A 10,086-nucleotide genomic window follows, 5' to 3' on the forward strand; every position below is an offset into this window, starting at 1 on the left:
ATGCTTCATGTTCAGGAATTAAAAAAATTAAAAATGTGATAATGTCTGTATTAAATATCTTTGAGATTATTTTTAGGCTACTCAGTATGCACGTGAACACTGCAGCTCCAGAAAGGTACCCGACATAAATAGTAGCACACAGGAACAGTCTGATACTGTCCAAAAAATATAAAGGTCCATAGAGACAATGGTTGTTTATATTCTTCATTTCTTGCTGTTTCCTTTTCTCAAAATCCAGTGTGTCCAAATGTCTGTGGGAGGCCTTATATAAACACAAGAATGTTGATGAAAAAATGCACCACTCTAAGTGTATAACAAATCATGTCATCTATGCAGCATTTCCCAACATAAATATATACATTAATTTGTTAAAAAAAAATATATTCTGGTTTTGTGTCTAAAAGGGTGCAAGAAAAAAGAGTATCAGTCATGGCATTGAGAGGAAAATGGTTGCATCTTTCCATTACTTGCTTCTGGAGAGGATATTAATACAGATATAGAAAAAGCACTTATACAAAGAGGTCTTCTATCAAAATGCAGTAGGTAGAATTCAAAAGGGGAGTGATTTTTCAAGTGAAACAGAATTATTTTTCATGTGATTGATACCCAGTTTTCCTTTACATATTGTGTCCTTGGAGATCTTTTGAAATCCTGGGCTTGATGGATAAGCTATTAACTGAAAACACTTTAATTCCTAAGGAGCATCTTTCTTTGTAGGCAAACTAATGGTGTTGGTAATCCCCTAGTTGAGTTTCCATCAGCAGAATATTCCTGCTTGGTTCTGCTTTTCTATTTCAGTTTTGATCTTTATGGGAGCGAAGCCACAAAACTTTTGCGGGCACCTCTATTTCTTAGAGCTCCAGCCATCGCTACTGTACACACGATGTGTGCTCCAACTTTATTGTCATGCCTTTAAAATCTTGGACTTGGCCATGGACCCTTCATCATGAATTTCAGACCTTCACTGTAAGTAGCAGGAAGAGACTCAAACTTCTCAGAGCTTCTTGAGTCAGCACTTTCCTGAAAGAACAGCTTGCCTTGCTTTCTGGTGGTGAGGGTCAACCCAAATCCCTTTCTCACAGGCTGGGAAACATAGTGAGAGAGGCTTATTTTCAGAATGTTGTTCACTGGATGGATTAATCATGAGTGAAAGGGATATGGTTATCTGTCATCTATCCCTTCATATCATAATTGAAATGTAAAGATTTTGGCTACATGCTTCTTTCGTTCTTTTTATTCTGTATTTTCCCCCTGCCCTGTTGCTCCCCACTTAAGCCGCTGGACTTTGCAGACTTTCTAGTTTGTTTAGTTTTCGCTTCATCGTCAGCTGGTCTAACCACCGTGCCTTCACTAGTGATATGGAACCAGGATTCTTCTGCTTTCATCTGATTAGCGTGGGCTTCACTTTTCACCGCTACGGGCTCCCGAGTGCTTTTCTTGGAACCACTCTGGTGCATATGCCTGTGCAGGATCTGTGGGTCAGATAACACCGTCCACACACATGCTGTCTGGCAACTCAGTTTGAGAGCCTGGAATAGGAAAAGCATGGATAGGTAGTTCAAGCTGCAGACTTTTTCTGTATAGTCTCTTGGCACATAAAAAAAAAAAAGTGAGTAATTTGCTGGAGACCAACTTAACCGAGCTGTCTCTGAACTGAGCACTTCAGAAGCATGAGAGGTGTCTTGTGCACTGTATCTTGGCGCTATCTCTCCAGGTTTCTGAAGGCTGTCAAGGCTGTTCCTGATGCTGAATAATCTTCACTTCATATACCCTGATCCTCATGCTTTGTCTGGAATTATTAAAACTGCAGTCCAATATAAACTTTGGCAAAATGCAGCTATGTCTTACTGTGCTGGTTTAAGCCGGTACCTGCACAGTCCCTACCCGTGTCTGTGTTCTGTATGTAGGTATTTCCTATCACTTTGTGGGACTGTATCGTCTTCATTATCTGTGTTAAAGTTCTCTGAACCCAGCTGACCAGGGAGAGAGCAATAATTCCTGTAGATTTCCTTCAAGAAACAGAACTTGTATTTTGTCTGTGACCTTAACCTCTGACAGTGAAACTTTTAATCGAACTGTGGATTAAGAGCTTGGAAAACCTGTGCGAGTTGGGGGGTGTGTGCGCTTTTTAAAATTATAGATAATATGGAATTATAAGGTGGAGGGAATTACTACACAGAGTGTTTTTTTTTAATATGAATTAGGGGAAAAAACCCTCATTTTTTCAAGAAAGACTTAAGCAAAAAAATTCCGTGTTAAGTAATGCATTTTGAAAACAAACACCTCATGTTTTCATAGGGAAAAGGTTGGAGAGTTAAGCTTTTGAGAGAAACCTTGATCTATGGAACTGACAATCTTGTAACTTTTAGCTCAAGTGATACATTCTTGTAATCTGCTTACGAAGCTCTTCTCTTTGGAAAGATTCCTTAAGTTTTGCATCTCATGAAGCAGATTCTTTTAAAAAACAAAGCAAACTACTCCTCCCCACAAAATCAAATAACAAAACTGCCATTCCTTGAGGGAGATAATACTGTTCTCCTGAGAAGTCCAAGTTGAGTTTGAATGCTCAAAAGACTTCTTACCTCCTCCCTTCCATGCTCACAGTCTATTTGGAACAAGTACATTCCGTTTTGGAACATGTACAATTTCCTTTTGAATTTCTGACGGAAAATTCGTTATCTCCAATACCTTTGAACATGAGATTAAGACCTGTCATGGTATTTGGCACAGATGCTTGTTCCAGTCTCAGCTGATGGTGATTTTACTCCTGTGGTTGTTGCAAGGTGCTTGAACAGATGATTTCTCACTTCAGTATCCATCTATAGTCCTCATACTTTACATACAAAGATTCATACTACTGCATTTTAAGAATCGACTCCCCTTCCCCTTTTTCTCGGTCCAGTTTAATCCTGTTAGTTCAAATGCCTTGCACTGGGCAAGTAAAACAATACTGATTGTTTGCAATCGTTCTTGCCTTTTCCACTGAAAACGGTGACATCTCTGTTATCTGGGCTTCTTAAGAGAGTTTGCAGTGCTTTGTGCTCTGAAATTGTTTAACTGAAATGGAAAGTGATGGAGTTAATTACTTGCTGGTTGTAGTTGGCAGAGAAGAGCTGTAATGATGTTTTCTAATTAGTAACAAAGTAAAATGAAATAATTTCTCCCTTGACGCAGTACCCCACAAGATTTGGAAAGCTGAGTATCTTTTCTAAGAAAATAGAAGCCACTAGGTAAGATCTGACAAGTCTTAAAACTGGCCGTAATCCCTTAGGGAGGGCACTTGCATAGGTAGCATGTTTATTCTCCTTTTTTTGTTCTTGGAGTAGGCATACAGCTAAAAATACTGACTCAAAAGTATTTATGATGGGTTTTTGTCTGCTCTGTAGTAATTTTATTGGTATTTTGCTTTATACATGTTTGCTTTAAAGAGGCCTGTTTTGTAAATGCATCATGTCAATTTTTGGTGATAGACAAGAAAGTGCTACGAGTTCAGATGGCTATTTTCTATCAGAAGTTCAGTGAAGTTGGGAAACTTTGCACTTCTATCCTATCCTGTGAGCTGGCTAATTTCCCCTCTCCCCCCCCCCCCCCCCCCCAGTCAAAACTATTGGGCTCAGGGCAGATTATAACGTTCCTCTTTTTTTTAGGGGGAAATCAGTTTGTTGGCAAAGAGGGTTACAAGAGGCCTGAGTTAGCTACCAAATAATGGTCAGTTCTGGCTAAGAGAGACTTATAATATAGCCAGTTTTAAACCGATCTGTTTTATGCATTATTTCTGCTCTTAAGACTGAATTACTCGGTTTTATGTGGTGTGCTAAGTGTTATAAATGCTGTTTACAAGCCCTGCGTAAAAGGGTGCTGTACAAAGAATGTCTAAAGGGAAGTGCTGGACTGTGAGTAAATGTCGAGGGCTCCTAAGTCCTGTAGTCTTAACACCTCTTTCTAGAGTGAGAGTATTGTGGGGTTTGATCCCAGCAGAGATCAGAAAAGAAATGAGAGGTGTTATCAACTGCAAAAACACTCGGAGGTTTGAACGCACAGAGATATTCCTTCAGGATTTCTGCAGAGCGGGAGAGCGAAGGCTGCTGCGTTCCCTCACCTTGCCTGTGATCAACCCCGGGCTCTTTGCCCAGGGAAGACTCAGCACTTCTCAGCAACGTAGGCCAAGCTTAATTTGGCCATGAGAGGCGGAGTACAGGGCTCCCTTCTGCTGTAGAAGAGGGAGAGGAAACATGCATTTTGGACAGGAGCCCTAGAGGGCCTGACATGCCGTTTGTGGGAGCAGGAAGGATGGCAGCAGTTGGGAGAAGCCCCCTCTTTTCCATAGGAGTTACTGTCTGCACACCAGCCGTTCCCTTCTTCCCCTGTGTCGTCAGCAGGACGGTGACACCAGACTTGTGCGTCAGCGGAGTGGGCACAGACCTGACAAGTCAGTCCACCAGCAGCCTGCTTTGTTGGCCGAGTGCCTGCTTTGCTACTCTCCTGGTTAGTGTCACACCTGCAAGCTCGTTTTTAAGTCCCTTCTGAGCCTCTCCTTTCTAGGGTACGAGCCCTGTTGGGGGAGTGATGTTCTTGCTTCCTAAATAGTGAAGCAGAGGATCCTATATTAAACCTGTACTCAACTGAATCCAGCTCACTGAGTAATCTCAGCTACACTATAATTGGCTGGCAGACTCATGGCAATGTATATCGTTCTTTCAGATTTTACAGCGTTTTCAGATTTTGTCAGTTATTGTTTCTATTTCAGCTCACTGATGAAGAGATTGTTGCAGGACTTGACCCCTTCCTCTCCCTTCACTAGTAATGCTTCCTCTGGAAAGTTGTTGCCGGTAACAAGAAACCTGTATGTCATGACTCCACAAAAACTTCTTTGGAATAAAACATAACTTTTCAGTCTTAAAGCCATCTCAGGCAGCATTTAGAGCCACGGGATTGTAGTGGGATAGCTCCTCTGGTGGTCTGAAGCCCCTCCCTGTAGGTAACAACGGAGCTCCGTGTACCACTTGGCACTAGACTTGCTTTGAGACCAGCGCAGCGTGGTACCATGGAATAGTTTTCATGGTTCTTTGGAGTAATAGCAAATGTCCCGACAGCATGTGCGGCAGGGTTGCGTAGGAGATTGTGTGGGTTGCGTATGGGAAGCTACTTCTACATGTTAAGTCCCCGAGTTACAGATTTCAGCATTAGTGGTAATAGCAGGCCTCCTACACCAGAGAAACACTCAGGTTAAGATGACATCAGACAGACTGCAAGTGAGCACAGGTATGCTGAAACTGAAACCTTTTTTTTCTGACAAATCTTACATGGCGACAGCCTAACAAGGGGGAATACAGTTAACATTCTTGAAGCTTCCTATTCAGTTTTGACCAAGCTCTTACCTACTGTATTACAATATTCTAAAAGTTTCTATTCTTAAATGCCCCATCTCCCTAAACTAGGAATCTGGAAGGTTTCACGGGAGTGCTCAGTGACAGTCTATACGGGTTTTTTTTAATTTCCTGTTGAGGTCTTCAGCTGACCTACATAGGAAATAATTTTAAATGAACGCATTAATTTGGACAGCCTTTCTTCTTTAAGTGTATAAAACGTATGTATTATTGACAGTGCTTTTATTTTGCAGATTTTACAGTGCCTGTGGGTTTTGTCTGGACTGGGTTTGGTTTGGTTTTGTGCCAGTTATACTTTTTATGTTTTCTAGAGACCATAACGGTGTAAGTGATTGCTTCAGTGTCTCTAATGACGTTGTCTCAGGGAACAGGGTTTGCTAAGGCCTGAAGTATATCACTGCTGTGCTCTGTTAAAAACGTGAATGCTCTCTGCAGTGATGGGGAGACAGCTGCTTATCTAGGAGGGCTGTGGGGTTTTAATCTCCAGGGGGAAAGGATTCTGAAATATTTTAATTTTTTTCTGTTTACATAGATTTACTGAAAAGTATCAAAGTCTGGCTTTGGGTGATGAGAAACTGCAGAATACCAGCTGGAGGACGTTGCTTGCGCTCGGGGCGTAGTTCTGTAAGAGCTCAGGATGCTCCCTGCCCGTAGGCAAAAGATTTCCAGTGAGAGGTAGGCAGGAGATCCCAGTTCCTACACTTGGAGGCCGATTTCCCACGAGCTTAATTCTTCGACACCGTCTTCAGCACACGATGACAAACGCGCTCCTGCCACGGAAAGGCGCCGGTTGCCCTTGAGCCGCCTAAGCGGGGGCGGCTGCAATTGCCTCGGCCCGACGCGGGCGGGGGGCAGCGAGCGGAGCCCCGCGGTGCCCGGGCGCTGCTGAGCATCCCGTCCCGGGGCGCGGGCAGCCCTTCCGCGGAGCTGGAGGGACCCCTGCCGGCCAGCGGCCGGGAGGAAGCCAAGGACTTCACCTTTTGCTTTTGTTTTCCTCTCGTCCTCCGAGCCCGGGCAGGTCGGAGGAGTTGTGCCGGCGGCAGCTGCTCACCTCTTCTGACTTTTAACGGGATGCGTCGAGGGGGTTTTATGCGGATCTTCTCGATGCTTCGTTCGTGAATGGCCACCAAAATTATTTAAGTCATTAAAAAGCTGGTTTAAAATACGTTTGATTTTTCAGCGCTTACTGCTGTGCTTTGCTCTGCCTGGGCGGAAAGGCACATTAGAGGTCCCACGGCCGCTAGTTTTTTCTCGCGATGCTTCATACCAGCATCTGGCTGCAGGAGGGGAAAACAATTTTACACTTTTTGCTGATGTCTTCATGTGAATCAGAACACTTTCTTTCTTTCTTTCCTTGGGCTGGAAATAAGGTGTCAATTTTTACCAGAGAAAGCCTGAAGCGAGTAGGTATTTTGTTAGGGTAGGCAGCTTCTTTCCGTAGTTTGTTCTAATGGCTGCAGTTAGTGTTGCCATTCATACTAAACAGCTTTCTGATTTTAAAATGGCCAGTGATTGGTAGTGCGAGGCTTTTAGCGACTGGGCTTTTTGCTCCGAAATTTGCTTTTTGATTGGTACCAATCCCATGGCTGTGGCAGGAGGTACCACCTCCCAGGAAGCTTGCCTAGGAAACTGGAGGGGGGGCGGGGGCTTTCTGAGACCCTGAGGTGCCTGTGAACAAGAGAATCAACATAGTTTCTTAGAAGATGTTTAAAAATAATCTGACCTATTGTGAATTTAATCTTTATGTCTTGAGATTGTGTGCTGGTGACTGATTCAGGATAGCCATACACTGGAAGTTTTCGGGAGCTTTTGTTGGGTGTGGGTTTGGTTTTGGGTTTTGTTTTGGGGTTTTTTTTTTAATTTTCTAGGAAAATAGTTACTTCTGTTATTTTTAATGGCTGCTATTGATGCCTAGCAGGGAAGAGAAACAATAGTTTATGAAATAATGGAACAGTATTTCAGTGGATACCTAGACCCAGTTACTTACTAACTAGTTACTGGGTTAGTAACTAACAGGTTTCTTCCCTGCTTGGAAATGTGTATATGTGAAGAAGCAATAGTGCAAACAAGATGATCTGACTTGGTCTAAGTCACAAACAAAAAATTCCACAGAGACACTTGCATGAAGAAATAAAATCACTGCCTATAATTTTGGGCACTATATTTTTAACTGCTACTGTTCCTAGGAAATCAGATCCTTTTGAACCGATGTGTCACTGTAGCTGCTCCAAAACCGGCGGTTTTGTGTTTGTTCCAGCATGTACGGCAGTGTCCCCTGCCTGCTTGTCAGGTTTGAATTATCGGCATCACGATACTTCGGTTGTGACAGTGGTACACAAGGTCTGTGATTTGAGCTTGCTCTGAAGAAGGCATCATCGCGGTGCCTACCTGAACACAGAGGTGATCGGCAGTCTCCAGCATCCGACTTGGTGCCTAAGAAAAAACAAAGAGGAGATTAATCTTTATTGCGTTCACCTAGTTTGAGATTTAGTAGGCAGACCAAAAATTACTTTGGCTAATTAGACTCTCTAATTGGATTTTAAAAGTTATTAGCCTTTTAAATAGGCTCTCCAGAGTGGTATGTCAGCATGTACTGAGCTAATTTTCAGCTAGCTGCTGGTTCCACTTGCCGGGCTGACAAGCGGAGGGCAGGCAAGGGTCGAGTGGCTCCTTGGTGAAGGGAGGGCAGGACAACATCTGTGGCCCTGCTCTGCCGCAGCCAGGGGTGCAGGAGCGGAGGGTGGTGCTCTGGCAGCGGGCGCGCAAGTGCAGGTTCTCAGTGTGTAACGCTGGGCTGGGTGCGTGCCCAGACAGCTTTCTGCCTTGCCTTCTGCACCGCTTACCGCTCAGAAGCTAGCCGGGGTTTTACCAGGAGGCTGACTGAAGAAAGAAAACTCACCCCAAAGAGAGTTTTTCTCTTCTTTGAGTCTGTCTTGCCTTTGTGTTTGCCTTTCTTGTGGCACATACTTTAACGTTTCTTCATCCCACAGACAGTAAGGAGTTCCTCCTACACAAAACCTTAAGATGCATATTACAGAGTACTGAAAATGGCTGGCTGAAGTTGTGGTGGAGACAAAAGCTACAAAGCAGAATAATATTATTTGCTGGACATATTAGAAGGTACAATTAGTCTTTTACAATTTTTGGACCAGGACTGATGATGACTTTTTCATTCTTGATGAATTTAAGTGGTGCTCGCTGTTTGCTCCTCTATGCCACTCAGGCCAATATATGCAAGGCCAAAATAGCACTATATGAAAATGTCAGAGATAACCTGAGATGTTTAGATATCCTCATGATCAGAATCATGAAGATAGATGGAATTTGGGTCTGCTATAGCATATCTACAAGAGTTTTCCTGCAAGTATTTCTCCTCACCCAATGTGCTTTAGGACTTCTGAAATTTTCTTTTTCCCCTTAACAGCCTAACACTATATGAAGTCATATGGGCAGGAAAGAAGATGCACATTTATTTACTCAAACTCACCCTATTAAATAGAAGCCAAACTGACATCATAAAATCTCTCATTCAGTTTTCATATCTTAACAAGAAGGTAAAAACCCACAACTCTCAAGATCCATCGCATTTTTCTTTCTTACTGTAATAAAGACTTTTCCACTGCTTGTACGTTATACGTTGTACCACTCTGGGAGAGCTGGAGAACCAAGGCCGGCAGTAGGCCATTGGTGATGTCCATGCTAAAGAGCTGCTATTAGTTTGATTTCATTAATGCAGCAGCTGCTCTGTGCTTGCTGCTTTCTTTCCTGCTTTCTTGACCAAAGATGATGTTCTACCTGCTATGTGGAGCTCAGCCTTACTGTCCCAGCCGTGTCACACTGGATGGCTGGCAGCACGTCATACGGCTGTCAGCCTGGTGGCGATGGACTTCTGTCACTTTGCAAATGGAAAGCTTGAGGGCTGACAGCAGTCCTCAGCTGCCAGCATGCTCTATCAAAATCCTGGCACTGAATAGAAGGAAGTAAGTCATGCTTCTGGTGCTGAGGTTTTTCCATAGTTCCACTTCCAAATGCTTTGCTGAAAAGCAGTGGTAACTTTCTTCGTGCTCATTACAAAATATTCAGAGAGAAGGTTTGCCAAAAGTCAAGGATGGAGTTAGAGCATGCAGAAATAACACCCAGTTCTTTTGTCACATGGATCTTTGTTCTTTTTATGCAAATTTGCTGCGTTCAACCTGGAGTGAGCAACCTGTAGCTATGGAATGCCAGGCTGAGATACATGATTTTTCTTAATGGAGTACCTACAGCAGTGGGAATGGTAAAATAAAAAGTCTTTGTTTTGAGTTTATTAAAAAAAACCCAAACAAAACAACCAGTACTTTACCTTCCCTTGTATTATCACTAGATATATGCGTTTCCTGTTGCAGAATGAAAGCGCAGTAAAATGTTTTATGTCATTACAGTCTTTGGTTTTGCTGTTGTTAAGCTCTTTCTAGGCTATGCTGGGAGATTTCTGAACTGGTTCACTGTCCTGTGTGTTAAAACTAAGATAGTGCAGCACTGTCCCCTCTTCATCTATCAAGGCTTGTAGGTCTTCTGCGTGGTTCATTCAGCAAAGTTTATGCTGTAATGGCAACGTTCAGTGGGAATACGTAGTTGCAACCTGTATGGTCTGAAATGACCAACACTTGGAAAAATCTTAATGTGATATGTTGTAATGAGGGGTTATAAAAGTATGAAA

The sequence above is a fragment of the Grus americana genome, chromosome 1 (genome assembly GCF_028858705.1).
Source record: "Grus americana isolate bGruAme1 chromosome 1, bGruAme1.mat, whole genome shotgun sequence".
Lineage (NCBI taxonomy): Eukaryota > Metazoa > Chordata > Aves > Gruiformes > Gruidae > Grus > Grus americana.